At 38.7% G+C, this 7384-nt stretch overlaps 1 non-coding gene across 1 annotated transcript; it reads right to left on the reverse strand.

The window, feature by feature from the left end:
* Window positions 1–6287: 6287 nt before the first annotated feature.
* On the reverse strand, window positions 6288–6394 carry LOC116277358 (U6 spliceosomal RNA). The gene has a single exon (XR_004186843.1). It is a non-coding gene; the product is annotated as a U6 spliceosomal RNA (small nuclear RNA).
* Between the last annotated feature and the right edge of the window lie 990 nt (window positions 6395–7384).

Raw genomic sequence — 7384 nt, forward strand, 5'->3', positions numbered from 1 at the left:
ATTTTAATCAAATTGATTTCTCTCCAGGTCTACAGAACACAGCCATGTCAGCTCAAAGAAAAACCTAGTACCTTTCGGGAGGGCCAGGTCATTAAATCCACTTCTAAGCTCCGTTTCAGCTTTATGGAGCCTGTCACCAATTCACACTTTCCCTGCACCCTTCTGGCCAAAAAGGAAATACGCCGTTCATTCTATTTATTCCTACATTCATTAGTTAAGTCATATTTTTGAGCACCTACTATGTTGCAAGCACAGTGTTGAGGACACATTATTAAGATGGACATGGCCTTGTCCTCATGGGGTTTACCAGGCTAGCAAAGAGAAGGCATAAACTAGATTTATGAATATATTTTACATGTAGAAGAAAGAAGAATAAACATTTCTGACTCAGAAAGCAGATGGTGGTAGTATCATTATTCCTAATTGTAACAGAACAGGACCCTATGGAGGTACTGTATACCTAGGTTATAATACCTGATGCACATTTCCTGAGTTGTTTAACACATGCTAAAACCACCACCAAAATGGAAGAAATTAACTACTTCATGACCATAAGCATGTAGCCCCAGACCTTCTGGTGCCTAAGGATTGATCACCATCAACCAATCAGAGAATCATGCACGAGCTGATCCCATGCCCTGGGACGCCCCTCCCTCACCTGGCCTTTAAGAATGCTTTGCTAAAAACTGCTTCAGGGAGTTCGAGGGTTTTGGAGCCCAAGCCATCCATTCTCCTTGCTTGGCCATGCAATAAACCTTTCTCTGCTGCAAACTCTGACGTTTCAGTTTGTTTGGTCTCACTGTGCATCGGGCACAGTAACATAACTACTCCCTGGCCCCTTCCTTGTAAGAGGAGTTAGTATCCTTGCTGGTTTCCATATGACTTGCAGTACCTTTCTGGGAAGGAGGTATGCTTCCTTGCCCCATTGACGGCTGGTTTGGCCATATTATTTGGTTTGACTAAAGAAATATGAGCACAACTGACAGTATGCCATGCTTAAGGAAAAGCTCTAAAGAGCTATCATGTGGTTTTATAAGCTCTCTTGTCTCCCCTCCGTCATAACAGTAGTGGGATCAGATTGGAGGCTGCTCCTCAGCCTGGATCCCAGAAGGAAGAAGTCACGTATAGCAGCACAAGCCTTGCTGCCAGCCTGCAGCTAACATGTAAAACAAGCAAGAAATAAACCTTCATCATTAGAAACCACCGAGGTTCTTGGGTCATTTGTTACCACAGCAAAGCTAACCAATACAGACTTGTTTGTTTGGTTTTTTTTTTTGGAAGTGTAATTGATTTACAATGTTGTGTTAGTTTCTGGTGTATAGCACAGTGATTCAGTTATACATATATATATATATATTCTTTTTCATTATAGGCTATTACAAGATATTGAATGTAGTTCCCTGTGCTATGCATTAGGACCTTGTTATTTATTTTATATATAGTAGTGTGCATCTGTTAATTCGAAACTCCCAATTTATCCCTCTATCCCTCCTTTCCACCTTTGTAACCATGTTTGTTTTCTATGTCTGTGAGTCTGTCTGTGTTTTGTAAATAAATTTATATGTATCATTTTTTTAAGATTTCACATATAAGTGATATCATATGATATTTGTCTTTTTCTGTCTGACTTAGAATGATAATCTCTAAGTCCATCCATGTTTTTTCAAGTGGCATTATTTTATTCTATTTTATAGCTGAGTAATATCCCATTGTATAAATATACCACAACTTCTTTATCCAGTCGTCTGTTGATGGACATTTAGGTTGCTTCCGTGTCTTGGCTGTTGTAAATAGTGCTTCTGTGAACACTGAGGTGCATGTATCTTTTCAAATCAGAGTTTTCTCTGAAAGTTTTTCATTCTTAAAGTTGACCAGTCCTGAATAGTTTGGACATTTCAATCTACACAGAAGGGCAATCTTGTCCCCATTTCTGTCTCTAGTTGGATCAGGTTACTTTCACTAAGTGAAATGAGCAGTGCCTCAACCCAACTTTGGTTTCTTCTCAAGCACTATGAGAAGTTCTTTATTCCCATGAGACAATATAAGATACATTCACTTGTTTTCCAACTCAAACACTTCTACTTTTTCAAAGAAATGAGTGGTAAAATTGATAATGCATCTTTTTATGAAGAGAATTTTCATGAAACAAAATGCATGCTGGTTTGTGAAAAATGAGCTATTTCAAGGAGGATGGTGTAATCTGAAGTAAGAAGGCAAACCATTAAGGGAGTAAAATTTGGAATAGATCTTATGTGTTTTATAATGAAATTTTTCTTTCCACAGTATTCCTGATGAAGTAAAATATATTTTAGGCCTAGAGTGGTAAACTACATTATAACTTTTTTTCTGGATTGGCCCTTATTATAGAATATTATAGAACATTATTCAATGTTAGAACTGGAGGAAACTTTAGAAATTACCTTAACTCAATCCTTTCATTTCATGATGAAAAAATTTTGATGAGAGGAAATTAAGTTGCTTAACTTAAAGTTACACAGTGGTCTGTGGCAAAGCTGGGATTCCAAGCCAGGCCTGATTGTAAGCAGCTCTTTGTAGGAAACCAGCCTCATCAGGAAACCCCTTTGTCTTGTCTCTTTTTAGTGGAGCTATATCGTACGTAACCTTGAACCAGGCACCCCAATGCTCTACTCATCTCTGACCCAAGCACACCTTTTACATTTTTTGATCTCATAATTCCTTGCCCAATCTGTTGGTTCTTTCTGTAGATCAAAGAAGTAAAAATGAGTAAGTAATCAATAGGTGACCAGATCTCTTCCCTAACTTCCCCCTTAGTATTCTCTGAAACAAACTGTGTGAACAAGATCACGAGAAGTCAACAAGCTTGCACGCAGTGGGGGATGGCAATGACTCTGACCCCCCTATCTCAGTGATTAACTGAGATTACTTCCCCTTTTCCCTTTAAAACCTTTTGTGGCTGAGCAGAATCTTTGGAGTCGGTTTTTGGGGGACATGAGTCCACCTTCTCCCCAGATTGTTGGCATGCTGACGGAAAGAACCTTTGCTTTCTACCAACAATTGCCTCTCGGTATTAATTTTTGAGCAGCGAGCAGCTGGACATAAGTTTGGTAACATGCTGCCTCCAAGTGCACTGTCTTGGTCACAGAGCCTCATACTTGAGAGCATATAAAAATAATAGTACTATGTGTCAGCATCATACTAAACATTTTAATACTAAACACTTATGTACATTGACAACATTAAATGGGAATTTAATCCCACTGAGTTCTCAAAATAGCCCATTTTACCAATGAGTGAACAGAATAATGAGGTTACCTCACCAGCTCAAGAACACACAGTAAATAACTGATTCAGGATTTGAATCTGGTCATTCTAGCTCTAGAGTTAAGTTTTCTAAGCCACTATATTCTCTTGCTTTTTTACTACAGAGAAAAGAAAAGGCTATAATTTTGAGGTGAGGGAATGACTAGATACAGAATCAGCAATCACAAGCAGTTATTTTAAAAAATCAGCACTTTTACAAAAGGATCTGTAGTCTTAAGTTCACCTATAAAATATTATGCAGAATTTAGTAAGCTCCTGAGGGGCCCTGGGACCCAGTTTTAAAGGCTCTGGCGTAGTTTACTCCCACAGGGCACTGAACAGACAATGGCAAATTACATGGAACTGGCAAGGGCAAATTCCCCCAGAGCCCAGCAGCCCCCTATCCCAGAAGGAGCTGCACTATAAGCATATTCTGAGTGTCACCATCCTCTAAATGCTTTCAGTAAGCAACATAAAACATTTAGCAGGCATTTGTAAGGGAGCAGAATTACTAGGTCATGGAAATTCTGTGGAAACTTTGTGAATTTTTCCTTACACTCTCTGCCCCTTAGGCTGCCTTAGAAGTCACAGCCCACCTGAAGGGGAGGTGCTGAAGGCTTAGTCTCAATTCACATTTTAACAAAGGTTTCCACTTCCTGGGGGCTCTTTGGCCCAGAGGACTCTGCCTAAACACTCCTGCCATGCCTTGGAATGAAACGTTAATGGATATTTACTCATGAAATGACTCGGTAACTCAGGCAGTTGGAAATGTTTCATTTGACTTGGCCTAAGTATCATTAACACGATTGTGCAGAGTAAGTGAAGAAGAAAATGTAGGTTGATGGTAAAACCCTTCAAGTATGCCTTTTCCCCATTATCCAGGTAAGAATAGATCAGAAACTGTCAACGTGAATGGCACCATTTTATCACCCTTGTGCTTTTCCAACTTGCTTGCTTTATTCTCTGGAGAGCTATATTCAAGTTCCATGACAACTGCTGATCCTTCTTGGCAACTACACTTGTGCCTGAGCAATATACACACAGGTTAGCATAGCCTGCACTGTACGACAGATTGCATGAAGCAGATTGCATGGGTGGTTAAGACTATGAACTTTAGGGTCTGAAGTACCTGGGTTTAATTCCTGGCCTTGTCCCTGAGTAATTTTCTGAGCAAATCAGTTAACCTGTCTAAGCCCTTTCTTCTTCTGTACAATGGAGGAAGAAATAATACCTTCATCCCCCAAAATTGCTGATTAATTTAACAGATATCTTTTAAACATTTTTAATGAAGTGTAGTTGATTTATAATGTTAGTTTCAGGTGTATAGCAAAGTGATTCAGTTATTCGTATACATATATATATATTTTTTTTTCTTTTCAGATTCTTTTCCATTATATGTTATTACAAGAAATTCAATATAGTTCCCTGTGCTGTACAGTAGGTTAATTTAACAAATATTTGAGAGCCTACTTTCTACCACTTGCACAGATAATAAACAAAAAGACATAAATAAGGAAGTGATGTAGGGTTAAAAGATGAAAATGATATGGAAAAATAAATTACAGAACAGGGTAAGGGGATGGGTAGTGCTGGGTTAAGAGTGTGGAGGAGAGAATTTTTCTTTAAATTGGATGGTTGGGGTAGGCTTCAGATGAATAATGGCCTTTACTCGGAATGGAAAAGGGGGACATGTGGGTACTGAGAACAGGAGTGACATGATCAACCTTACATTTAAAGGGATAAGTTTGGCTTCTGTGTTAGAAACACATTGTAAAGGGGCAAGAGGAGAAAGAAGGATATCAGTGAGAAGGCTAGGTCTGATATGGTGGTGGCCTAGAACATCAGAACAGAGTGGTAATGGTGGATATGGTGAGAAATTGTCAGATTCTAGATTCTTTTATAGGCAAGGGATAAGATATGCCCTGTGAGAGGAAGAAACAGATTAAAGGAAGACCCTGAGTGTTTCAGCCTGAGCAACTGGAATGATGGAATATGTATTTGAGTCAACGTGTCTAATCATAATAGCAACACTTAGTAGGCTTCTTAGATGTGTATGCAGCAGCCAAAGAAGAACACTTGTGGCCACTGTGTATGTGGGTGATTTTTGAGAGTGCAACACAGGGAGTAACCATTATGTAATTTTTCCTTCTAAAATCAATTTTATCAGTTGATGATTTTTTTTCATTTCACAAATATTTGTTAAGAAATAAATAGGGCTGCTTGAAGCCCAAACCCAAATCCCTGTTCCAGGTTTATTGCTGTCTGCTTCCTACCCAGAGGATTCAAACAAAATTTCACTGATTTTGTTTGAAGTTTGTTTTTATAAAAAGGCAATACATTCAGTCAAAAGTTCAAAAACCAAAGCCATATAAGAGAGAAGGTACATCGAGAAGTCTTGCTTCCAGCCCTGTTCCTCTCCATTCCCCCTACTCTACAGTCGGGAGTTGGCAAACTTTCTGTAAAGGCCCAAGTAATAAATATTTCAGGCATGCAAGCCATGTGGTCTCCATTGCAATTACTCAATTCTGTCATTGCAGTGGAAAAGCAGCCGCAGACAATACAGAAACAAATGGTTTGGCTGTGTTCCAACAAAACTTTATTTATAAAAATAGGCAGCAGGCCTACTAGCTATAATTCTTTATCCCTGCTATAGATTATCATCTTTATTAGTTTATTCTGTTTTTTCATGCATATGCAAGCAAAGGTGAATATATATTCTCATGCCCCCTTCTTCTACAAGTTAAACTCAGGTATACCACTGTTCCATATCTTGAAACAGTGTTTTTTAGCTATATATTTTGAGTGTTTTTCTATATCAGAACATCCTCATTTTTGTCTGTCTATATCATATGTGTGAAAGTATATGTGAAGGATAGATTTCTAGACTTGAAATTGCCGGATCAAGGGGTAAAGACATTTGCAACTTTGGAAGATATTGCTGGATTCGCTGTTATAGGGATTTTACCATTTTCACTTTCAGCACAATATATGAAAGTGCCTGTTTTAAAATTATGAAATGCTTCATGAATTGGTATGTCATCCTTGTGCATAGGCCATGTTAATCTTCTCTGAATCATTCCAATTATACGATATGTGTGGCCGAAGTGAGCACCATGAAGTCATTTTTAATTTAGTAATGGATGAATGCTTTTGGGTGGCATGCAGCCAAAGACAGGGAAAACTATAAAACTCCTCTTTCAATTTAGCCTGGAGATAAGAGAGAGAAAAGGTTTTTCTGGACAGCAGCAGGCTTTTTTTTTTTCAGAGTGCTGATTGGAGGGGAGCCACATCACCACCTTAAGGTCCAGCAATATATGCATCTGTGCACTAGCTAATGGTGACATCAGTGGCCAGAGTGGTGGAAAGAGTTAATGAAGATCCTAACTTTTGAGCAATCGTACATAAAGATAGAGTTCTCTGGTGATTGTAGCCCACAGGGACTGCAGTAGGATTCTGCCCGAAACAAGGAATGATGCGGAGCTGGTTAACAGAAGAGGGGATCTGTTTGGGATCAAGTAAAACATAATTTTAAAATAATAAAAAGAGCCAATATGTATTAAGCAGAGTTATGGGCCAGGCACTTTATCAAGTTATATATTACTTGTCACAATAACCTTATGAAGTAGATATGTCATTATATTTATTTTACAGATTTTTAAACCAAGGCAACTTGCTCAATGTCATATGCCTTGTAAGTGCTGAATTGGGATCTGATCCCTGCAGCCCTGATCTCCTGGGCTGTATTGACTTGCTGTCTGTGTAGGGGAATAATTTCAGAGTTAGTTCAGAAAAGAAAAGTAGAATCTTGATAGGATCTAGACTTAGGCAAATATAATTTTTCTTGTCTTTTAGAAGAAGTCGGTCAGATACTAAGAAAGAGGTTTCAGGGTGGGTGGGGTATAGGCCAGTGGTAGAGCGCATGCTTAGTATGCAGGGGGTCCTGGGTTCAATCTCCAGTACCTCTATTAAAAATAAAATAAAAATTTTAAAGAAGAAGGAGGTTTCTAAAATGATAATTGCAGTTAACATTCTGGCACCCAAAGAGGTCAGAGTAGGTCTGTGGTACCCCTTGAATGATGGGTCCTTGTTAGTTACAGGTGCC

This window comes from Vicugna pacos, chromosome X, assembly GCF_048564905.1.
Source record: "Vicugna pacos chromosome X, VicPac4, whole genome shotgun sequence".
NCBI classification, from domain to species: domain Eukaryota; kingdom Metazoa; phylum Chordata; class Mammalia; order Artiodactyla; family Camelidae; genus Vicugna; species Vicugna pacos.